Here is a 25,884-nt window from a genome sequence, read left to right on the forward strand (position 1 = left end):
CTCGGAGTACTTTCTGTCGACCTCCACGATAGAGTCGATCAGTTGCTGCCTAGCTGCCCTCTCTTCCCTGTCTCTACAAGCCTTGCAGGCTATAATCCCTCCCCTAATCACCACCTTCAGAGCCTCCCAGAAGGTGGAAGGTGAGACTTCCCCATTCTGGTTGTTAGTAATGTACTCGCCTGTGGCCTGTGATGTTTTCTGGCAGAAGACCTTGTCGGCCAAGAGGTCTGTGTCCATCCTCCATGCGGAGCATTGGGCATGGCCTGTCTCCAACCTCACATCCATGTAATGTGGAGTGTGGTCAGAGATGACAATTACAGAGTATTCTGCTCTGACTATGTCTGGAAGTACGGATTTCCCCACTACAAAGAAGTTGATATGAGTGTTTACCATGTGCACTGGTGAAAAGAACGAGAATTCCTTCGCACCAGGATGTAGGAACCGTCATGGGTCCACCGCCCTCATCTGCTCCATGAACGCTCCCAGTTCCCTCGCCATGTCTGTCTTTTTCCCCATTCTGGCATTTGATCATTCTGTCAATGGGTCCGGTACCCAGTTAAAGACCCCCCCCCCCCCCCATGATTAATCAGTGTGTGTCGATGTCGGGGATTTCCGCCATGGCTTTCTCTATAAAATCCATATCGTCCCAGTTGGGCACATACACGTTCACCAGGACTACCAGGTGTGCCCCATCTAGGACACTGCCGACCATGACGCATCATCCCCCTGGTCCATAACCATTTTTGTCGCTGTAAACACCGTCCTCTTGCTAATCAGGGTGGCTATCTCCCAGCCCTCATCCCGTAACATGAATGGTGCATCTGCCCCACCCAACCCTTCCTTACCCGCAGTCGGTCTTTCTCCCTCAGATGCGTCTCTTGAAGGAAGACAATGTCGGATTTCAAACTTCTCAAATGGGCGAAGACTCTGTGGGCCGGATTCTCCACTGTCGGGATTCTCTGTTGCACCCGCAATCTGGGATTTCCCCAGAGCGTGGGGCTGCCCACAATGGGAAATCTCATTGGCCGGCTGGCGAGACGGAGAATCCCGCTCTGGGTCTTTTCGCTGGGTTGTTAAGTCCCCTGGCATTCCAGGTGATAATCCTGGTGGGATTACCCCTTTCCTATGCCCACTAAATATCTGTTCCCTCTGTCTCCTTCTCACCCTCTCTTGTGTTCTACTGCCCTTGCCCTTCCCTGTGGTCTGACATTTCTGTTCAAAGCGAGGCAATACAGTCCCACGCAAACATAGTATGCGTCCATCATAGTTCTTTTGTTCCCTCTTTCTTCCTCTGCTTCGTCCTCAGCGCTGCCTTGCCTGCCCCTTGTCCAGGCCGTTCAAACTCGTCCGCCACTGCCGGGATTTTGAAAAAGTCTTCTGTGTTTTGGAACATGACCCAGAGCCTGGCTGGGAACAGCATTCCAAATTTCACTCTGCTTTTGTACAGTGCCAATTTCGCCTGGTTGAACTCAGCCCTGCATTTTGCCAGGTCTGCCCCAATGTCCTGGTAGACCCGGATTCTATGTCCTTCCCAGCTGCTCGCCTTCACCTCCCTTGTCCATCGCAGGATCCTCTCACAATCCTGGTAATGATGCAGTTTAGCAATTATTACCCTTGGCTGTTCCCCCATCTTGGGCTTCTGTCAGAGCAATCTGTGTGCCCTGTCAATCTCCGGCGGTTTGGGGAAGTTGTCCCTCCCGACCAGGTTGCCCAGTATCTGGGCCACATAGTCCATCAGGTCCCTGCCCTTGTTCCCCTCCGGCAGGCTCACGATCCGGATATTCTGTCGTCGGGACCTGTTCTCCTGGTCCTCGACTTTCCCCTTCATGCTCCCCTGGGTCGCCACCAACCATTTGATTTAGTACTCCAGAGCGACAATCCCGTCGTTCTGGTCCATCGCCGCCCTTTCCAGATCTAAGATCATCTTCCCCTGGGCCTCCAACTTCTTCCCCATTCCATCGATCACCGTCTGCATGGCGACTAACGCTTCCAGCCCTGCCACCTTGACTGCCACCTGGATCTGCACTTTTATCGCCTCCCTCATCGCCATCAGTTCCTTCATCAGGAACATCTTCCATCCATCTCTGTGGTGGAAGAGGGGGGGGGGGGGGGGGGGGCGTTGTTCAGGTCGTCGGTTTATCTCGCTCCAGGGGTGGCCGGGGACCTCTCGCCTTGTGGGTCCGCCGACTCTTCCACCTGCTTGCTGCTTGTGGCCTTTTCCTCTGCCCCTGACATCTCTGCAGCCTCTCGAGCTCCCGTTTGCTGGCATGTTGCTCCTTTCCTCCCCCTTTCTTAATTGTGGGTGAGATAAGTCCGTTTTTTGGGGGCTAATTTCGACTCAATGTGCCTATTTGGTTGGGTTCTGGAGGAGAGCCACCTGATGTGTGTCTGCACATCACTGACCCCTGAGGAGTCCCTGCAACGAGTTAATCTGCTCGCATTGTAAGAATGTGGGGAAGGAAACTAAGGTAAGTACCTTACTAATCTTTGAATAATGCCACAGGGGATTTTTCACATGCACCAGACCATCAGAACAGGCAGTTTAAGATCTCATCAAAAGTAGTGTATCTCTAAATATGCAGCACTCCCTCAATACTGCATAACCATCATCTTAGAATATGTGTTCACGTCCTGGCAAAAGTTTAATGACGTCTTCTAGCTGGGAATCCAGAATTTTATTAACTGAGCCAAGCAGACAATTACAGCAAGATACAAACATTCAAATTCAAGCAAAAATTATGGCATCCATTCAAACTAGCACCATTGGTATTTTTCTTATTCATTCATGGGATGTGGCAAGGCCACAATGTATTGCCCAGCACCAATTGCCATCAAGAAGGTGGAACCTCTGCAGCATATGTGGTGTAGATACTCCTCCCACTTTGCTATTAGGTGGGGAGCTTGAGGGCTTCGACCCAGCAATAGCAAATGAATAGCAAAATATTTCCAAGTCAGGTGGTGTTTAAATTACTGAACTAATAAAAGTGAACAGCATTTAAAGTTGTTTTTTAGAAAATATTTTATTGAGGCATTTATAATTTTAACATTTTAAACAACAACAGAGATCAAACACACACAAAAACCCCACAATAACATACCCAACTCCCCCCAGCCCTAAACCCTAACTACCCATACATTACATTTCCTGACCTTATTCGTCACTTCCATGCCTCCCCCCCTCCCCCCCCCCCCCCTTGAAGAAGCCGATGAGCAGCTGCCAACTCCGAGCGAACATCTGTAATGAACCTCTTAAGGCGAAATTAATTTCTCCAGCCTAAGAATTCCTGCCATGTCACTGACCCAAACCCCCGACTAGAGGCTCCGAAGTCCCTCCAGCCCAGCAAAATCCGTCAGCCTCTCTCCCCCCTGGGCCCCCGGATCTTCCGACACTCCAAATATTGCCTTCTCTGGACTCATAGAATCATAGAATTTACAGTGCAGAAGGAGGCCATTCAGCCCATCGGGTCTGCACCAGCTCTTTGAAAGAGCACCCTTCCCAACCCACACCTCCACCCTATCCCCATAACCCAGTAACCCCACCCAACACTAAGGGCAATTTAGCATGGCCAATCCACCTAACCTGCACATCTTTGGACTGTGGGAGAAAACCGGAGCACCCGGAGGAAACCCACGCACACACGGGAAGAACGTGCACACTCCACACAGACAGTGACCCAAGCCGGGAATCGAACCTGAGACCCTGGAGCTGTGAAGCAATTGTGCTAATCACCACGCTACCGTGCCAAGTGACTCGGAGTCACTCTCCCTTCCAAGACCTCTGACATGACATCTAAAAATCCCTGCCAAAATCCCCTCAGCCTCGGACGCGCCCAAAACATATGTACATGGTTCGCAGGACTTCCCCCACACCGGCCACACCTGTCTCCATCTCCTCAAGAAACCTACTCATCCACATGTCAGCCCTGTGGACCACCTTGAACTGGATCAGGCTAAGCCTGGCACACGACAATGATGCATTGACTCTCCTCAGGGCCTTGTCCCATAACCCAACATCCAACTCCCCTCCCAGCTCTTCCTCCCACTTCCTCTTCACTTCCCCAATTGGAACCCCTTCCCACTCCATCAATTTTTTACATATTTCGGAGACCCTCCCCTCCCCAACCCCTGCTTTTGACATCACCTTATCATGCAGCCCTCTTAGTGGGAGGCGAGGAAAGCTCGGGACCTGCCTCAGAACAAAATCCCGATCAGCATTTGAAGTTAATGAGAAAGAATCACACAAACCAGACAAAGGCTTGTGCTTGAAATGGGATTTAAGATCCGCTTAATGCTTTTTTTCAAAGCCGTAAGTAATTGCAGGGCACATTGGGTGGGTGTTGGTCAAATACACTTAGGTCAAGAGGACACACTCAACAATAAAGATGAGTGTCTAACAATCAGTGATTTAAACCAACTGTAATCAGCCCAGTTCGGCTGAACTAAGTGAATGTCAAATCAGAGCAAAACCCTGCAAATGCTGGAAATGTGAAATAAAAACTGAAAATGCTGGATGACCTCAGCAGGTCTGGCTGCATTTGTGGAGAAAGAAGCAGAGTTAATGCGTTGAGTCCGTGTGATTCTTCTACAGAACTAAAGAGGGGTAGAAATGTTATGAATTATATCGTTGGAGAGGGGGGTGGAGGAGGTGGGGCAGAATAGAAGGTCGGGGATAGGTTGGAGCTTATGAGAGATTGGCAAAGACGTCATGGACACAAGGCAAAGGGAGTGTCAATGGTGGCATTAAGGATTTAAGAAGGTGCTAATAGTGGCATAAAGGTAAGATAGCAGAATGTGTTAATAGGAGAAAAAATGTCACAGGTCAGTGAAAGCAAAACTGAAAAAAGTGTCAGATAGCCCTGTGGGGGAGGGGGACAACCCAAGGAAACGAAAAACAAAATGGGGATCGAGATGGAGGAGACAGTCCCCAGGTTAAAGTTGTTGAGCTCAATGTTGAGTCCAGAAGGCCTAATCGGAAGATGAAGTGTTGTTACTCCAGTTTGCTTCGGTCTTCACTCGAACATTGCAGCAGGCCAAGGACGGACATGTGGGCATGAGAGCAAGATGCTGAGCCAAAATGACAAGTGAACGGAAGGTTGTGGCCATACTTGCAGAGAAAGCAAAGTTGACCTGCAAAGCGGTCACCCAGTCTGCAATTAGTCTCCCCAGTGTAGAGAAGACCGTTTTGGGAGCCGCGAATACACTAGACCAAATTGAAGGTGGTGCAAGTATAATGCTGCTTGTCCAGGAAGTAGTGTTAGGGTCTTTGGACAGTGAGGAGGGAGGAGGTAACGGGGGAAGTGTTGCACCTTCTGCGATTGCATGGGAAGGTGGCATGGGAAGGGGGTGAAAGGTTAGGGACGATGAAGGAGTGGACCAGGGTGGCACAGAGGAGTGTTCATTGCAGAATGTTGACGGGGAAGGTGAGGGGAAGATGTGTATAGTGTTGGCATCATGCTGGAGTTGGCGGAAATGGCGGAGGATGATCCCTTGAATGCAGAGGTTGGCGGGACGAAAAGTTAGAAGAGGGGCCCTGTCATAATTTTGGGAGGGAGGGGAAGAGGTGAGGGCAGACATGATTTAGATGGGTGACCCAGTATTCACATTTATTTAGTCCTTAACGCCACCATTAACACTCCCTTTATCTTATGTCCATGACATCTTTGTCAATCACTCCTTAGCTCTGATCTATCCCTGACCTTCTATTCTGCCTCACCTCCTCCACCCCCCTCTCCAGCAATATAATTCATTACATTTCTATCCCTCTTCAGTTCTGCAAAGGAGTCTTATGGACTCGAAACGTTAACTCTATTTTTCTCTCCACAGGTTCTGGCTGACCTGCTGATTTGATCCAGCATTTTCTGTTTTTATTGAAGTGAAAGCCAAACTTTTCACAATTTGTTTCACATTATTAAGTTCCTCCACCCACCAACATCCAAAGAAACATCAAAACTTAAATAGCTGAATGTACATTTATATCTATACAGCTACAATTTCAGCTTGAGCTAGAAATTGAAACTACCATTGTACAATAATTCTGTCGTCAATTTGTTTTGCAACCTTGCACTAAAATTGGGAACTAAATTACGGCAAAATTGTACTTAAGCAATAACACTACTTGCCTTTTTTCACAGGATTGCAAAAAAGAAACTCTGCACCATAAAAGTCATTACATTACACTTTTTGCTTTTCAGTGTGTTCTTTGAGTTTTGGGGGAGGAGTTTGACATTTTCCCTTTTAAGTAAAGCTCAGTTCTAGGAAATCCAAACTAAACAAAACATCAAAAAGCACGTTCACTTCACTTATCAGCAGTTTTGATCAACAAGTTCATAAACTATATGGACCTTACTCAACATATGCCTCAAGAAGTAAACATGAATAATTGCTTAGGTTCCACATTTTCTATCAGGTCACCTTCTTAGCAGTAGATTTACCATCTGACAGTGGAACAGTTCATCATTACAAAGTTATGGAGATGTAAGAAACAAACTATCTAAGAATGCCATGTCCAGTCTTCACTTTTCATCAGATTCTCAATAAGTTATCATGATTGGCAAAACTCCAATACATTTTCACCTTTGGGAAATGAAAAGAAGAATTATTCTGGACTATTTCTTGACAGTAGGAACTAACTGACCCTGTCTTCTCTATCGTGCAGGTTGAGTGGCCAGAATATTACATTTTAAGATACATTAAATCTACAGAATGCCTACAATGTAATGCTGCAAGATCCTCCCCACGTGCGTCATGTTTTATTTAAACATACTTTATAACTTGGGAGTCCTAACATGAAAATTCTTCTTTATAAATTTCATCCTTTGAGAGTTTGGGAATGCTAAATGGTTTTGTGTGGGTTATAAATTTGCATTTCCTTCACAACTTGGTGCTTTTAAGAAACTCTATATTTCATTCTCCAATATATGAGCTTAAACTAATGCTGACAGCATCAGTTTCCAGTTTTAAGAACACTAACTGTTAGTTCCCAATACACAAAGAATACATCAATTTCTTTTTGATCGCAGTATGAAAGTGGATTGGAGGGTCAAAGGATTTTAATTTAATTTGTATTATCTCTGGTATTAATGTAGTCAGCCTTTAGCTTAGATTTAGCATTCCCACCTCTTACTCACAAGGTGGAGTGTTGATAAACTTGCTCCAGTCAACCCCAGTGAATAGAGACCAGGGCACCAGCTGGGAATTAGGGGGTAACACCCAGCGCTTCTGATGGGTGTGTGTGCTTCACATAACTTAAGGACAAACTGGACCCGGGCCCTTGGGAGGCCATATCCGGGGTGTCAGACCAGCCGGGGTTGGAAACGGGTGCGGAGGCAGATGTTGTAGCTTTTGCTTGGTTGATTGCCCGAAGAAGGATCTTGTTGGGATGGAGAACAACGTCTCCACCCTGTGCCCTGGCGTAGCGGGGGACCTGTTGGAATTCTTGACTCTTGAGAAGGTTAAGATTGAACTGAGGGGAAGGATGGAGGGGTTCTACAATTCATGGGCGTTATTCATTATGCACTTTCAAGAATTGGATAACATCGAACATTAGTGGGGCGGTGTGGGGTTGGGAGGGTTGGGGGGAGGGGGACTGTATGTGTTAATGGTGACTATGGGTGATTCCTGATTCCTTTTTGTTATTTGTTTATGTTAACATGCGGGCAGTTGTTTGGGTTTGGTGGGAGGATGGGATTGTTGTTGTTGATATGGGGATTGACATTATATTCGTGACTGCTTATTGTTTATTGTTGGTTGGTGCAAATTTGGGAGAAAATGCGAATAAGGAGAATAAAAATATATTTTTTAAAACGTAAGGATAGCCAATGAATACCTTTCAAGGTTCGACAGCCAATTTGCACACAACGTGCTCCACAAACAGCATAGTTTTTTGAATATTAATTTAGGAGCATCATGTGGGCCAGTATTTGATTGCCCGCCCCTAATTGCCCTTGTCGAACACATTGCTGTGGGTCTGGAGTCACAGGTGGACGACACATTAGAGAACCTGCTGGGTTTTCACAACAATCAATATCCATCAATAGAATTCCAGATGTTTCATTGACTTTAAGTCTCACCATCTGCCAAGGTGGGATTCAAACACAGATCCCCAGAGCATTACGCTGGGTCTCTGAATTACTCCAATGAAAATACCATCACGCCACCGCCTCCCCTTAGGAAAAGTAAATGACCAGATCATCTGTTTTCTGGTGTTGGCTGGAGAATAAATATTCACCCAGGACACCGGGAAAACAGAGCTATACTTCTTCAAATAGTGTTGTTTGCACATTTTTGTACCCATTGAGAGCCTGATCCAAAAGGCAGCACTTCCAACAGTGCAGCATTCCTTCGGTATTACACTGGAGTGTTAGCCCAGATTATGCGCTCCATTCTTTGCATTGGGGCTTGAACCTCAATGTGTGCTAGCACTGAGGCATGGCGGGCACCCGTGTATAGAGTATAGTGCTCAGGAAAACCAATCTAGACTATAGAAATGTCTAGGATTGATAAAGACAAACATACAGAGTGTTATGTGTGGACCCTACTTAAAACAAGTACTGTATTTCCCTTTATTCCTTAAAATAATTGAATCCTTTAAAAAAATTTGAGAGATACAAGAAAACATCAGTTTTTCATTCTAAACAACCTAGTCAGAATTGGATCTATGCATGTGATTAGATATGATTCAGTTCCTTGAAAACTAGACAAGAGTCAGCCCTATTAGATACCAAATACAGAACAATAATGATGGGCCACAGAGTTGAGCTTCAACCTCACGTTCTCCATAGCAGAGTTGGCTAGTAATAACAAGCATTTGACTACTTGGGCAGCACGGTAGCACAAGTGGCTAGCACTGTGGCTTCACAGCCCCAGAGTCCCAAGTCTGCATGTTCTCCCCGTGTCTGCGAGGGTTTCCACCAGGTTCTCCGGTTTCCTCCCACAGTCCAAAGACGTGCTTGTTAGGTGGATTGGCCACGCTAAATTGCCCTTAGTGTCCAAAAAAGGTTAGGAGGGGTTATTGGGTGGGTCGGTGCAGACTCGATGGGCCGAATGGCCTCATTCTGCACTGTATGTTCTATGTATTACTTCTTATTGGTTTGTTTTTCTTTTCTTCTTTATCTCCAGTCACAAACCCAGTCATTCCAGGTCAGGGAGTGGGACAAGGTTACATACATATGAACATCTGGATTAGGAGCGGGAATAGGTCATTTGACCCCTCAGGCTTCCTCCAATATTTGTGGTTGATCTGATTGTGTCCTCAACTCTACCTTCCTGTCCACCCTCTATGACCTTGTTAATCAAGAATTTAGCTAACTCAGCTTCAAGAATATTTGACGACTCAGTCTTCACTACTCTCTGTGTAAGAGAATTCCACAGACTAATGACTCTTTGAGAGAAAAGTAATTCTCAACTATGTCTTAACTGGGACCTTATTTTTATACCGCATCCCCTAGTTCTAGTCTCTCCCACAAGAGGAACATCCTCTCAGAATCCACCTGGTCAAGTCAGCGCAGGATAGAATAGAATCATAGAATCCCCACAGTGCAGAAGGAGAACATTCGGTCCATTGAGTCTGCACCGGACCTTGGAAAGAACACCCTACCTCAGCCCAAGCCCCACCCTAACCCCACCTAACCTTTTGGACACTAAGGGGCATGACCAATCCACCTAACCTGCACATCTTTGGACTGTGGGAGAAAACCAGAGCACCCGGAGGAAACCCACGCAGACACGGGGAGAACGCGCAAACTCCACACAGATAGTCACCCAAGGCCAGAGTTGAACCCAGGTCCCTAGCACTGTGAGGCAGCAGTGCTAACCACTGTGCCACCATACCGTCCCTTTCCTTTCTAAAGGAGGCCAAAACTGCACATATTACCCCAGATGTGGTCTGACTAACTGTAGCAAAACGTTCCTACTCTTAGACTCAGCTTTCCTTGCATAAATGCCTTTCTAATCATTTGCTGTGGCTTAAACCAACTTTTGTGATTCATGTACCAGTACACCCTGATCTCCCTGTACTGCTGAGTTCTGCCTTCTCGCTCCATGTAAATAATATACTGCTGTTCTGTTTCTCCTGCCTAAGTAGACAAGTCTTACAACACAAGATTCACCTGAGGAAGGAGCAGTGCTCCGAAAGCTAGTGATTTGAAACAAACCTGTTGGACTTTAACCTGGTATTGTAAGACTTCTTACTGTGATCACCCCAGTCCAACGCCGGCATCCCCACACCATAAGTAGACAAGTTCCCACTTTCGCACATTACACACCATCTGCCAAATTTTGGCCCACTCACTTAACCCACCTCCATCCCTGTACAGACTCCTTATGCCCCCTTCACAACCTACTCTCCCATCTATCTTTGTGTCATCACAGATTTAGCAACCATACATTCATTCCATTCTCCAAGTCATTGATATAGATTGTAAACAGTCACGGCCCCAGCACTGATCTCTGAGTCACTCCATGTTTTATTCTTTGCTGTAGCCACAAAAAGAAAGAATCAAAGGTGGCACATGTCCAGCTCATGTTGCAAAGTGCAAGGGGTTTATTTACAGGATGCTGCTCAAACAGGGTACTATGGTGAAATCCACAAAAGCCCGCGTAACACATGACATTACATCAGCCAATGTAGTTACTCTAATACATAACACTCGACTAGTTACAACATGCCAATCCGAAAATAACCCATTTATCCCTACTTTCTGCTTCCTGTTAGTGACCCAATGCTCTATCCATGCTAATATATTACCCCCCACGCCATGAGCTCTTATTTGGCATATTAATCTTTGATGTAAAGTGTTGTGTTGGGTGTTCTGATGTACAAACGATCCAACACGGCTGGAGATGATGCAACTCAATTTTATTAACTACTTAATTGTAACAGCACACTGCTAACTTGGGTACGTGCATTACCAGCTAATCTGTGGACCCTGTCCTATTACTATCTGGGTGAGGCACCAGGACATGGTGAATGTCTGAGTGGCAGGCTCTGAGCTCGGTGCTCTGAGCTGGCTGCTGCTGGAATCAGCGGGAACTAGTGTCCCCTGTTTTTATAGTGCGTGTGCTCTCACTGGTGATTGGCTGCGATGTTATGTGTGTGTTGGTTGGTCCTACTGCATGTCCATCAGTGTGTGTTTGATTGCACCATGATATGCTGCTCTAAATATCATGACATAAAGCACCTTATCAAGTACCTTTTGGAAATCCAAGTATCTACATCTACAGGTTCCCCATTATCCATGTTGCAGTCAAACACGATTTCCCTTTCAGAAAACCATGTTGAATCTGTGATTGCATTAAGATTTTTCTCAGTGTCCTGCTGTAACCTCCTTAATATTAGATTCTAGCATTTTCCCGATGACAGATTCTATGCTTTTAGTTCTGAAACTACCGCAAAAAAGAAGGCACTGTGGGACATCACCCCAAAGATTAATTCTGATCCTACAAAATAATGAGTAGCACTCCATGCTCATCGTTCAGCCATAAGGAGCTATAAAGTTTCCCAGTTTTAATCGGTGCAGGATAGCTGCAAGTTTACCCAGTTTGTAATTCATGCTGCACATCGAAAGTTAAAAAGAAGAATAACAGCAGCCACTGACTTGAGCTACAAATTCCAAATGAAGATCCACCATAATGTGCAACGCACAGGGATTAGTCGATACCTGGAAGGTAATGAAGAGGCAATAATCCAATCAAAGGGCCCCAGATCGCAACATAAACCATCTGGCTCAGTAAGTTCAAGCACTTCATATGCCTGCCAAGATTAGATTACTGCTTTCAAGTCTTTCCAGTTATTTATTATGATTTACAATATGGGCTTTTGGAGTTTTACAGTGCATTGATGAAAATGGCTGGCTAACTGACTTCAGGCTCTCTGTGGTTATTATTTTTTTGTCTGACTCGACTGTTTATAGTAAATTAAAGCTTCCGTGGTGCGTTTTTGAAGTATAGCAGCAGCATATTGTTCCTTGATGCAGAAATTTTCCCATTTTAGGAGTCAGAATGAGAGTAATGCCATTATTATTGAGGACAAAGGGCATTATTGATGCTAGTGCTGTAACCCCTGAAGTTAAAAAGTGTGATATAACAGAATGTGCAGTAATAGGAGTATTTTTCAGGAGCAGTTTGCATGCACAGATAATTACGTGTACAGTAATTAAAACTCGCACGTGAGCTTGCTGCACTAACTACTGAGGAATTCAGGTAGCAGAGCCCACAAGAATAGCTGGTGAATATCAAAATCAATTGCAATATGTAGCGGGGCCGCAGTTGGCAAAGCATTTTTGCTCACCTGCCAACACTGAGATCCAATGACACAATTCACATCAAAACATCATAAAAGTGTCTCGATGTTCTTTATGCTTGCCATCATCTTCTCGAGGAAAAGTGGTGCACAGCTGTTCAACTGATCTCTCTTCTAGGCATAAACATCTCTTTGATTCCCAAGTACCTGTTACTGAGATGCAGCACTTTGTTTTGAACAGATAACTTTTCCTTGCTATTATGCAGCATATGCACAAGAGCAGCCAGAGTCCTGTAGAATCTTAGAATCATCAAATTCCTACAGTGCAGAAGGAGGCCATTCGGCCCATCGAGTCTGCACTGACCCTTTGAAAGAGCACACTACCCAGGCCCAACCCCCCCCCCCCCTCCCCCCTCCCCGTAACCCCACCTAACCTTTGGACACTAAGGGGCAACTTAGCATGTCCAATCCACCTAACCTGCACATCTTTGGGGTGTGGGAGGAAAGCGGAGCACCCGGAGGCAACCCACGGAGACACGGGGAGAACGTGCAAACTCCACACAGACAGTCAACCCAAGGCCGGAATTGAACCTGGATCGCTGGGTCTCTGTATTCCAGGGCTGCCAGTGTGCTAATCCCCCAAGGTAGATGTCGGCGGAGACAGTGGGGTTGAAGGCTCCAGAGCAAGGTTTCACAAAGAGTTTTCTTTCCCGAGTGGTCCCTTGTGCTGTTGGATCTTCTACCCCTCTTCACAAGACCTCTCTCGAATGAATTTCATTTCATTTCATTTTCATTTTTTTCATTTTGTCAGCTCGTCACCCTTCAGTATGGTAATGAGAAAATGGATTAGACAGGATGAACAGTGAGAGCCTTCTTCCTCGGATGGTGATGTCTAGCACGAGGGGACATAGCTTTAAATTGAGGGGAGATAGATATAAGACAGATGTCAGAGGCAGGTTCTTTACTCAGAGAGTAGTAAGGGCGTGGAATGCCCTGCCTGCAACAGTAGTGGACTCGCCAACACTAAGGGCATTCAAATGGTCATTGGATAGACATATGGACGATCAGGGAATAGTGTAGATGGGCTTTAGAGTGGTTTCACAGGTCGGCGCAACATCGAGGGCCGAAGGGCCTGTACTGCGCTGTAATGTTCTATGTTCTATGAATATCAACAGACCACCTCTGCTTATCAAGACAGCTTTAAACATTTAATAGAATGTAATTTTATCTCTTCTCAGCGATACTTCACCTGCATTACAAGCAAAGTTTTCACATGAATATTTTAGAAGCATTACATTTCAAAAGAAGAGTGAGTACTGTCTCCTAACAATTCCACTTTAACTGTTGAAGTGCACACTTCACATCACAGGACAGTATAACTGAGCAATGCTTCATGGTTTATGACCCGAATCCAGGTAAAGAATTATATTATTTTTCAGTAAAACTGTGTCCTGCGGTAACATGCTGTTGACATAAGGCAGGTCAAGCATCGTAATTGCTATAAAATGCTCTTGTCTCACCACATCAGTGCTTACATCACAAGGAGTTACATCAATACTGTCATTTCTATCGCACAATGTCACTCTGTAACTGTCACTAACCCCGGGGAGTCACAGTAACTAAGATTTATAATATGCACAACTTGCTTCCAATCTGAGCATTTAAATAGGAGAGAGCTTGTGTTATGTTACAAGGTTGTATAATGCAATCGTGGAGTTCAAATGACTGTATAAACCACTTGAACTGTTCTGTATGATTTATGACATCTTCTAAACTGTGAGACTGTGCTACAATCTTGTAACGCATTTAAAGAGAGGGATTGGTTCCAGCATCAAAACAAAAGTGTAGCACAATAGTCAGTCTCCAGTGAAGACAAGGTATTACTGCTGTGGTCAGACTGCACTATCAAATCTGATTGATATTCGCATTGAAGCAAATCAGGATGTGTTTAATATTTACAATGGCTACAAAGCTGCATCTTAAAGAGGACTCATTTTTCAAAATGTTAGAAATATTAAATAATAGCAAAAGACTCACTTTGACAATGCAAGTATGGGTGCTTAAACAGAATCCAATCCTTATCAAGCGCTACGTTCCAGCAAACGTTTTTCCAGCACTTAGAAAAATGTATTTCTGCATGAGAAAAGGCGGGTTAATGATGTTGGTTGCAACATTTTGTTTGAGCCAAGTTGGACCAGTTTAGGCTTTTGAAGGATATGAAAGAATGTGAGTAGCGATTTACTGTGTATAATAAATGTGCTTTGATTTGAATCTTACTAACTGGTGTGTTGAGTTATTGATCATTACTTGAACTTGAACCTCATGGCGGTATCATAAAGATACCTGGCGACTCGAGAGCAAAGGTTATAAAACAGAGCCAATTGAACCAACCAAAAGTTAGCAACAAGGTAATTATGGTGGTGGCTAAGCATTTAAAGTTGCCTGAGATACAGTCTGACTCATTAGAAATGGCAAAGATCCAGTTGAAGATTAAGGAACTTGAACATGAAAAAGAATTAATGCAGCTTGAATACGAAAGAGATAGAGAGGAAAAAGAACGAGAGAGAAGGGGGAAAGAGAAAAGGAGGGAGAAGAAAGGAGAAAAAAAAGAATAGCCCGAGCAGAATCTGGGATGTATGAGGAGGTGAAAAAATTCATCTTGGGTGCATATGAACCAGTGCCTGAAGCATACAGACAAAGGTTTAGAAATTTAAGGAAAGAATTTGGTCAAACATACATGGAGTTTGAAAGGATCAAACAGAGTAATTTTGATAGGTGGATAAGGGCTTTGAAAATGGGCCAAACATATGAAGCTCTCAGAGAAATTATACTTTTGGAGGAGTTTAAAAATTCAATTCCTGATGTAGGGAGAACTCATGTGGAAGAGCAGAGGGTTAAAACTGTGAGATTAGTAGCAAAAATGGCAGATGATTATGAATTAGTTCATAAATCAAAGCTTGGTTTCCAACATCAGTTTCAGCCTGTGAGGGATAGAAACTGGGGACATGAGAAATACTCAAGTGGTACAGGTAAAGGTGATCTGATAGGAGATAATAAGGAGAGTGTATCTCAGACTAAAAAAGAAACCCAGGACGGTGGAAAAGAAATGAAAAATTTCAAATGTTTTCACTGTAATAAACTAGGCCATGTAAAGTCACAGTGTTGGTGGTTGAAGAAAAACACTGGGAAGGCTGATGTGGTAAAACAGGATAAGACAGTGGCGTTTGATAAAGTGGGAAAGGAAAGCCCAAGTGAAGCGAAGGAGGTGCAAAAGATTGTACAGCCTGATCAAGAGGTGATTGATAAGAAGGTGCCAGGTGCCAGAAGGGGCAGCAGGGTAGCATTGTGGGTAGCACAATTGCTGCACAGCTCCAGGGTCCCAGGTTCGATTCCGGCTTGGGTCTCTGTCTGTGCGGAGTCTGCACATCCTCCCCGTCTGTGCGTGGGTTTTCTCCGGGTGCTCCGGTTTCCTCCCACAGTCCAAAGATGTGCAGGTTAGGTGGATTGGCCATGATAAATTGCCCTTAGTGTCCAAAATTGCCCTTAGTGTTGGCTGGGGTTACTGGGTTATGGGGATAGGGTGGCGGTGTTGACTTTGGGTAGGGTGCTCCTTCTAAGAGCCAGTGCAGACTCGATGGGCCGAATGGCCTCCTTCTGCACTGTAAATTCTATGATTTTCTATGTCTTTAAAGAATTTACTTGTGTGGGTAAAGTTTACTCAAGTGTATCAGGAGGCGTAGGTAAAGAAGTCACAATTTTAAGAGATACAGTAGCTAGTCAATCGTTAATGGTAAGAGATGAGGAGTTATGTAGTTTGGGAAGAATATTGCCAGAAAAGGTGGTAATATGTGGAATTCAGGGTGAGAGGAGTAGTGTTCCATTATATAAAGTAAGGTTGGAAAGTCCAGTGAAGAGTAGTGAAGCGGTAGTAGGAGTAATAGAGAAACTATCTTGTCCAGGGATACAGTTTATCTTGGGGAGTTATATAGCTGGATCGCAAGTGGGAGTGATGCCTACTGTGGTTGATAAGCCAGTGGAAAATCAGACAACTGAAGTGTTGAAGGACGAATATCCTGAGATTTTTCCGGATTGTGTAGCAACAAGGTCGCAAAGTCACAGATTAAGACAAGAGGAGAAGTCAAAGAGTGAACATGAAGTTGACGTGCCATTATCAGAAACAATTTTTGATCAGATGGTTGAAAAAGAACAAGAACAGGTGGAGGATGAGGCGGTTATTTTTAGTTCAGGAAAATTAGCGGAGTTACAACAAAAAGATATAGAAATAAAACGGATGTATCAGAAAATATATACGGAAGAGGAATCTGAGTGTATACCAGAGTGTTATTACCATAAAAGTGATGTCTTGATGGAGACCTTTACACATGCAGGCAGATGAAAAGTGGGCAGAAGTTCATCAAGTAGTATTGCCGGTAGGGTATAGAAAGGAGGTGGGAAAGTTGCACATGAGGTACCAATGGGAGGTCATTTGTGAATAAGGAAAGCTCAAGCTAAAATCCAGAAACATTTTTATTGGCCTGGATTACATAAAGATGTAGTTAAATTTTGTCAATCATGTCACATATGTCAAGTGATAGGGAAACCTCAAGCAGCGATAAAACCAGCTCCCTTAATACCCGTTCCAGCATTTGAGGAACCTTTCACAAGGGTCCTAATTTATTGCGTAGGACCATTTCCTAAAACAAAAAGTGGGAATCAATATCTTTTGACTATAGTGGATGTGTATACTAGGCTTCCAGAGGCCATTCCAGTATGTAATATTACAGCTAAAAAGATTGTGGAGGAGTTACTTAAATTCATTACTAGATATGGACTACCCACAGAAATACAATCGGATCAAGGATCAAATTTTACCTAAAGGTTATTCAAAAAAGTTATGGATAGCTTAGGAATATAACAATTTAAATCAACTGCGTACCATCCAGAATCGCAGGGAGCGTCAGAAAGGTGGCATCAGACATTAAAGACAATGTTGAGGGCTTATTGTCACGATTATCCAGAGGATTGGGATAAAGGAATTCCATTTGTACTGTTTGCAATTAGGGATACACCTAATGAGTCAATCAAATTTAGTCCTTTTGAACTAATTTTTGGCCATGAGGTAAGAGGACCACTTAAATTGAATAAGGAAAAGTTGGTGAGTGAGAAATCGGAAATTACATTCTTGGATTACGTGTCAAGTTTTAGGGAACGATTAAATAGAGCAGGTGAATTGGCTAGACAACATTTAAAAATGTGATGAAACGGGTCGCAGACAAGAAATCCAAAGTTCGTAGTTTTGCCTGTGGAGATAAAGTTTTAGCGTTGTTACCAGTGGTAGGTGAACCTTTAAAAGCTAGGTTTTGTGGACCGTATCAGATTGAAAGGAAATTAAGTGAGGTGAATTATGTGGTAAAAACACCAGATAGAAGGAAGACTCACCGAGTGTGTCATGTGAATATGCTTAAAAGGTATTTTGAAAGGGAAATAGAGAAAAAGGAGGTTTTAATGATTCTAACTCAAAGTGACGAACCAAATCCAGATGACTGTGAATTTGACATACCTCAAATTAAATTGGAAAATGAGGATGTTCTTAAAAATTGGGATAAATTGTTGAGTTACCTTCCAGAGGAAAAACAAACTGACCTGAAAGAGTTATTGATATCACGGCTTGAATTGTGGCGATAAATTGGGAAGTACTAAAATGGCTATACATGATGTAGATGTGGGAAATGCTGTTCCAATCAAATAACATCCATACAGACTTAACCCTTTAAAATTGGCACAGGTTAACAAAGAGATTGAGAGTATGCTTAAAAATTGTATAATTGAAGTGGGTTGCAGCCAATGGAGCTCACCCATAGGGATGGTACCAAAACCAGATGGTACCCAACGGTTGTGTGTGGACTATAGAAAGGTTAATGCAGTTACAACAACGGTCTCTTATCCTATCCCACGTTTGGAGGTTTGCATTGAGAAAGTGAGACAATCAGCATTTATTTCCAAATTGGATTTACTTAAAGGTTACTGGCAGGTATCTTTATCTGAAAGGGCAAAGGAGATTTTAGCTTTTGTGATTCCAGATGTTATTTACCAATTCAAAGTTATGCCATTTGGCATGAAAAATGCACCAGCCACATTTCAACGGTTAACTAACAAATTGTTTCAGGATTACCCAATTGTGTGGTATACATCGACGATCTGGTAATTTTCAGCCAGACATGGAAAGAACATTTAAAACATCTGATGGAGTTATTCAATCGACTTCAGAAGGCGGGTTTGGTGATAAACCTAGCCAAAAGTGAATTTGAAAAAACCCAAGTCACTTTCCTTGGCCATACAATTGGACAGGGTCGAATGGTCACATGGGATGTGAAACCAACAGTTATTGAGGAGTTTCCGATACCCTCAAGACAAAGGGAAATAATGGGATTTCTTGGCATGAGTGGATTTGATCGAACATTTGTGAAAGTTTTGTAGCGTGGTTGCTCCACTGATAGACTTGCTGAAGAAGCGTTGAAAATTTCAGGGCACAGCGGACTTTCAACAGGCATTTGACTGCCTGAAAGCTGTGATAACCAATGCTCCTGTGTTGGAGAATTACAAGGGACTCTGTGATCAGATTGAAGTAAAGTATCTGACTTTAAAGAGAAATGCCGAGGCATAGAGAAATGGATGGACCGTGCAGAGACCTTCTTGTTCAAAGAGACTGTCAATCGAGAAGGATTCCAGTTGGAGGAAGAAGAACAAAAATTGACTGTATTATTATACCTGTTTGCGTGTGTTGTTTTTTGAAACAAAAAAGTACTGTGTGCATTTCTTAAAGGATGGTGAAAAGGTGAAAAATGAAACCATCTTGAAGTTGATGGTTTATTTTTTTTTCTTGGGGGGAGGTGTCATGTGGGAGTACCTTTAAGAAATGGGTGTTTATAAATGGGTGTGTATATAAGTGTCTGTAGTGAGAGTACCTTTAAGAAATGGGTGTTTACTACTGCTGTGATGTCAGAGAGTAGGTGGAGCTGGGCTGTCTGTCAGCTTTTTACTTTCGCTTTAGGCTTTTTGCTGCAGGGTGGGCTTGGTTTCATTTTAGTTTTGGAGAAGCTGCAATCACAGCAGGATGTGTGTGAATCTCTGCAAGCTTATGAGTGTCCATTTGCTGATTTCAACATGGTAACTGTTCTCAGTCTTTCTGTTAAAAGGTGTTTTTAAGTCTTATGGATGTTATCATAGAATTTGCAGTGCAGAAGGAGGCCATTCGGCCCATCGAGTCTGCACCAGCTCTTGGAAAGAGCACCCTACCCAAGGTCAACACCGCCACCCTATCCCCATAACCCAGTAACCCCACACAACACTAAGGGCAATTTTGGACACTGAGGGCAATTTATCACGGCCAATCCACCTAACCTGCACATCTTTGGACTGTGGGAGGAAACCGGAGCACCCGGAGGAAACCCACGCACACACGGGGAGAAAGTGCAAACTGAAAGGGATACCACTCGATGAACGTGCAGCTAATATGTGACCATCAGCTGCGCATCATTTACCTCTTAGGGCAGCACTGTAGCACAAGTGGATAGCACTGTGGCTTCACAGCGCCAGGGTCCCAGGTTCGATTCCCGGCTGGGTTACTCTCTGTTTGAAGTCTGCACGTTCTCCCCGTGTTTTCGTGAGTTTCCTCCAGGTGCTCCGGTTTCCTCCCACAGTCCAAAGGCGTGCAGGTTAGGTGGGTTGGCCATGATAAATTTCTCTTAGTGACCAAAAAGGTTAGGAGGGGTTATTGGGTTACGGGGATAGGGTAGAAGTGAGGGCTTAAGTGAGTCAGTGCAGGCTCGATGGGCCGAATGGCCTCCTTTTGGACTGTATGTTCTATGTTCCATGTTCTATGTTCTCTGCGCCAGATACCTGGGACGTGTGCACAATTCTTTCATCCTGGCACACTCGACGGTTCCTGATATGTTTGGGAGGGTGGCTCCTGGGCGATTGAGGTTATCCATTACAGTCGTGGCTGATGACACCTAACCAGAGGCCACAGACTGGCGCAGAGACCTGCTACAACAATGTCCATACAGCGACCAGGAGCATGATTAAGCGGTGCTTCCGCCTCCTGAAGATGCGGTTCAGGTGCCTGAACCGCTCAGGAGGGGACCTCCAATATGGTGCTGACAGGGTCAGCCGCATCTTGGTGGCCTGCTGCACCCTCCACAACATCGTGCAGCGCAGGGGCAATGTGCGGAAGGAGAAGGATGAACACCAAGCCTCGTCCAAAGACGAGGTTGTGGGGAACGGTGATAATTGGCAGGACATGGGGCCAAGGGAGGTGGCACGATGTGTGCTCCAGGTCCAAAACGTACGGGATGTTCTGATCGCCTCCAGATTCACCAACTGGGGGAGGGGTGTGTGGGGGGGGACTGACCAGGGACACGGACGTCGCATCCCAACACCACACTCCCTCATTCCCCCCCTGACCACCCCCCGACTACAACTCCATCCGTGATATATAATTGCCTCACTACGGGGTGGGAGCCCTCGGTTGGGAATAACACTGGGGTCTGGTCCATGGGATGGAGGATGATGACAACCTGCTCTGCGATGAGCTCTGGTGCTCCACATCGTCTGACAATGCCTGACTCTTTCCCACAGAAGCACTCGGTCCATCTGGGTTATCCCTGTATGTGAGCTGGCCATTCCATCACACGGTCCGATCGAACCCCTGGGGTGACGGTGGTGGGAGTGGTCGGGAGGAGGGGGGATAGCGTGAGCCAACCACAACATCTGCCCATTTCCCCCCCGCCCTTTTGTGGCCAGCCAGACCTGCCCACCACTCAGACCTACCTGACGGAGCACCAAGACAGGTTGTAACAGTGGTAACAGGCATTAAATGTGAACAAATATTTACAGATTTGTGCCCTAGCCTCTATAACTAAACTGTGCCCTACACCCGTGGCAACTTAACTAATGTCTAACTTTCTGGCCTTACGGGCCCTAATGCTACATCTAGGTGGTTCCCCAGACAGTACAGCAGAAGTTCAGGTGGCCTTCTGGGACCCTGCTCGGATGTCTCAGGTGATGCCACCCTGTGCTGCGAGCTGCCCACCAGATGCACCAGGGACAGGAGGCGGGGGGAGTCCAAGATGTCGCGGTGTTCCGGCACCTCCCCGACGGGAGTCACCGGCACGGGCCTCATCATCTCCTCCTCCCTCGGGCTGCCTGATGGCCCCCGTGCTACTCCATGGGACAGGGGTGTGAGTGGAGCTATCCCCTGAGGCCACCTGGTGCTGCCAGTCTTGAAGGCCCGATCTGGTCTCGACCAGGTTCTGTACGCTCGCAGCCGTGGAGCACAGGGAGTGCAACATCTCGTCTGGGACTGCGCCACATCACCCATTGACTGTGTCACATCGGCCAGTGACTGCACCTGCACGGAGATCAGTCCGATTTGCTTAAAGTATTGATGCGCCTAACAGCGGCAAGGCCCAAAGGAATTGCTGTGTTTAATACGTTTAAATTTGCAAACGGTGAAGATAGTAAAAATTTTAATGAATTAATTTGAAGATTTGATGCACATTGCACCCCCAGAAAGAATGACATTTAATAACGCAATATGTTTAGATCACGTTTACAGACAACAGAAGATTCCATAGATCATTTCATCACTGATTTAAAGTTACAAGCTAAAACCTGTAATTTTTCTGCGGTGGAATCTTCCATCATTCGGGACCAGATTGTATTTGGTTTGAATGAAAATATGCTAAGGGAACAGTTGCTAAGGTAACCGGAACTCTCTTTGAAACAAACAGTTCAGATTTCTCAGGTTCACGAGGTAGCAGCACAGCATTCTAAAATGTTTCTCAGCAATGACGGTGCCTTCTTGGGGGAAAGCATTCCGGTTGCCGTGCTTTTTCCAAAAAGGTGGAAAAGTTCTGAAAAAAGGCGGGAAAGTTCCTGCAGCTCCTTGCACACCAACAAACAGGTTGAAGATCAGAACGAGGTATTTCTGTGTGGTCAAAGGCACAAATTATTATTTTTTCTTTTAAAAAAAATTTAGAATACCCAGTTCATTTTTTCCAATTAAGGGGCAATTTTGCGTGGTCAATTCATCTAACCTGCACATCTTTGGGTTGTGGGGGTGAAACCCACGCAGACACGGGGAGAATGTGTAAGCTCCACACGGACAGTGACCCAGAGCCGGGATCGAACCTGGGACCTCGGCGCCGTGAGGCAGCAGGGCTAACCCACTGCGTCACCGTGCTGCCCCGAAGGCACAAATTAAAACAGTGTCCAGCGTTTGGCAAGTTTTGTTCCAGATGCAAAAGAACAAATTGGTCTCTGGCATCCACAAAGGTTTGGATCAACACTCCAATGATTCTGAGAATATTATCAGCAAATTCAGCGATGAGTTCACAGGTTTTGGTGCACTACCATTCACCTACAAGATATAACTCAAAGGGGATGCAAAACCTGTGATACAGGCACCAAGAAGAGTATCTGCGCCTCTTCGGGGTCGCCTCAAAAAGGAGCTGGACAGAATGACACAATTAGAAGTAATCAGAAAGATAGAAGAACCTACCAATTGGGTAAATTCCATGGTATGTGTAAAGAAAAAGACTGGCGATATTCGCATATGTATGGATTCCAAATACCTTAATGAGAATATCAAAAGAAAACATTACCAAATACCGAAGCGTGAGGAAATCACATCTGAGATGGCTGGTGCACAATTCTTTACAAAACTTGACACATCTCAAGGTATCTGGCAGCTAAATTTAGAGGAACAAAGTATGAGGTACTGCACTTTTAATCCACCATTTGGACGGTAATGCTTCCTGAGAATGCCGTTTGGCATACTTTCGGCACCAGAAATTTTTCACCGTGCCATGGAGCACAAAATCCAAGGCATCGAAGGTGTACATCGTTTGGGGCTCAACCCATAGAAGAGCACAATACGAGGTTGCTTAAAGTTCTAACAAGCGTCAGGAGAAATGGGCTGAAGCTCAACAAGCAAAAATGCCAATTTGGAGTAACTGAGGTCACATTCCTAGGTGACAAGCTCTCAGCGCATGGCATTGAACCTGGCAAGGACAAAATCCAAGGAATTCTCAAGGTGCCAAAAACACACAACAAGAAAACCATCTTAAGAGTGCTGGGAATGATCAATTTTATCGGGAAATTCATTCCAAACCTGTCAGCAAAAACAATACATCTATGTGATCTCCTGCACAAGACAATGGATTTCACTTGGACTGAGCAACATGAGCAAGAGTGAAAGAAACTCAAGACTTCACTAACCACCATGCCAGTCCTCACATTTTTTGATTTATTTAAGCAGATTAAAGTGTCAACAGATACATCAAAAGATAGTCCTGGAGCAGTTTTTCCGCAACTCGAGCACGATGATTGAAGACCAGTCGCATATACATCATGATCTATGACAACAACGGAGCAGAGGTATGCTCAAATCGAAAAAGAAAACCAAGGTTTAGTTGTAGGCTTGGGGAAATTCCATGGCTATGTGTATTGGTTTCCAACGCTCACAGTTGAGACAGATCATCGTCCATTGGTTAACATCACCGGGAAGAATCTCAACAAATTGTCTCTGCGCATTCAGAGGTTGATGATGAAGTTACAATGCTTTGACTTCAATCTCATCTACACTCCAGGCAAATATTTGTTCTTAGCAGATGCATTATTGAGAGCGCCGATACAAAATATTAGTAGTGAAATTGCTGAAGATGTAGAATTGCATGTCAATCATATTTCCACATTACTACCAGTATCAGATATGAAGCTACGTGAGATCCAAGAAGAGACCAGGAAAGTTCAAACTCTTCAAGAGGTTATGATGAACATCAACTCGCACTGGCCCAGAGGTCAATGTATGGAGTTCGACAATATAAGATCTGAACTCAGTATCATTAATGGAGTGGTACTATAGTTACACCTTAATCGTTTCGCAAGGATGTACTTAAGAGGACACATGAAGGACATCTGAGGATTGAGAAGTGTAAACAGAGAGCTCGTGACTCTGTTAACTGACCAGGTATAAAACAGGATATTGACAGAGTCAGCTGTTGTGACACATGCCAGACACATTGTTGCAAGCAAACAAGAGAATCTATGCAAATATCCAATTTACCTATGCCACCATGGCAGAAAGTAGCTATGGATCTCTTTCACCTACGAGGGAAAGATTATTTAATTATCATAGACTACTTTTCAAACTATCCCGAGATAGCTCGACTGTCAAGTGTAACGGCAAGCAGTGCCTTACTGCATACCAAGTCAATTTTTGCCAGACGTGGATCCCTCAAGTTGTCATGAATAACAATGGTCCTTGTTTTAGCTGTAATGTGTGGCAACACTTTCCAGTCATGTATGATTTCAATCACGTCATGTCAAGTCCATTGTACCCACAAGCCAATGACAAAGCCGAGAAAGCTGTACATATTGTCAAGCAATTGTTGAAGAAGGCAATGGACAGCCGCTCTGATCCCTATCTCCCACTATTGAGTTACAGAGCGTCACATTGTCGCATGGTAGATCACCAGCAGAGTTTCTCATGAATAGAAGGTTGCATACCATACTTCCATACTTGGCAAAAAAGGAGGAGAATGCAGTGGTAATGCAGGAATGCAAAACATTAAAGCATAAGAAAAGCAGTTTTATGATAGACTGTCTAGATCGTTACCACCTCTGAGTAGTGATGACACTGTGAGAGTAGAAGATTCAGGCAATTGATCGAGAAAAGCCACTGTACTTGAAGAAGTAGCACCTTGTTCCTACAATGTACAGACAGAGGAAGGGTTGGTTTTAATAAGAAATCGTTGAGCGCTCTTGAAAACCAGAGAAGACTTTTACAGCAACCTGATGGATGGCAAATCTACATCAGAATCAACGTCAGCTGCAGTGTCAGATAGTTCAGCAGTTCCTGAGCATGAGAGTGTCATGGAGAACATTGAATCTACATGTTCTGAGCAGCAAGGTCAAACTTTGAGAAGACCAACCAGTCAGGAGGAAAACCTGATCGATTCAATTTGTAGATTTGGACTATTTGTACATACTATGTTTAGGGCAGCACGGTAGCATTGTGGATAGCACAATTGCTTCGCAGCTCCAGGGTCCCAGGTTCGATTCCGACTTGGGTCACTGTCTGTGCGGAGTCTGCACATCCTCCCCATGTGTGCGTGGGTTACCTCCGGGCTCTCCGGTTTCCTCCCACAGTCCAAAGATGTGCAGGTTAGGTGGATTGGTCATAATTAATTGCCTTTAGTGTCCAAAATAACCCTTAGTGTTGGGTGGGGTTACTGGGTTATGGGGATAGGGTGGAGGTGTTGATCTTGGGTAGGGTGCTCTTTCCAAGAGCCGGTGCAGACTCGATGGGCCAAATGGCCTCCTTCTGCACTGTAAATTCTATGATCTGTTCTTGTATATATATATATATATATAAACATATATAATATTTGTTAAACCAGTTTTCAAAGAAAATACTAATACTGTAAGACTCACAGGCTAATTCTATCATTTGTAAATATACTGATGATAATGTATTAATTTATTCCTTCAAAGGAAAGGGGATGTAATGATACCATGGTTTTGTTGTAATTCACCGACTCACACTAGGGGCGCGATTCTCCACTCCCACGCCGGTTGGGAGA

Source organism: Scyliorhinus torazame, chromosome 18, assembly GCF_047496885.1.
Source record: "Scyliorhinus torazame isolate Kashiwa2021f chromosome 18, sScyTor2.1, whole genome shotgun sequence".
In the NCBI taxonomy this organism is placed as follows: domain Eukaryota; kingdom Metazoa; phylum Chordata; class Chondrichthyes; order Carcharhiniformes; family Scyliorhinidae; genus Scyliorhinus; species Scyliorhinus torazame.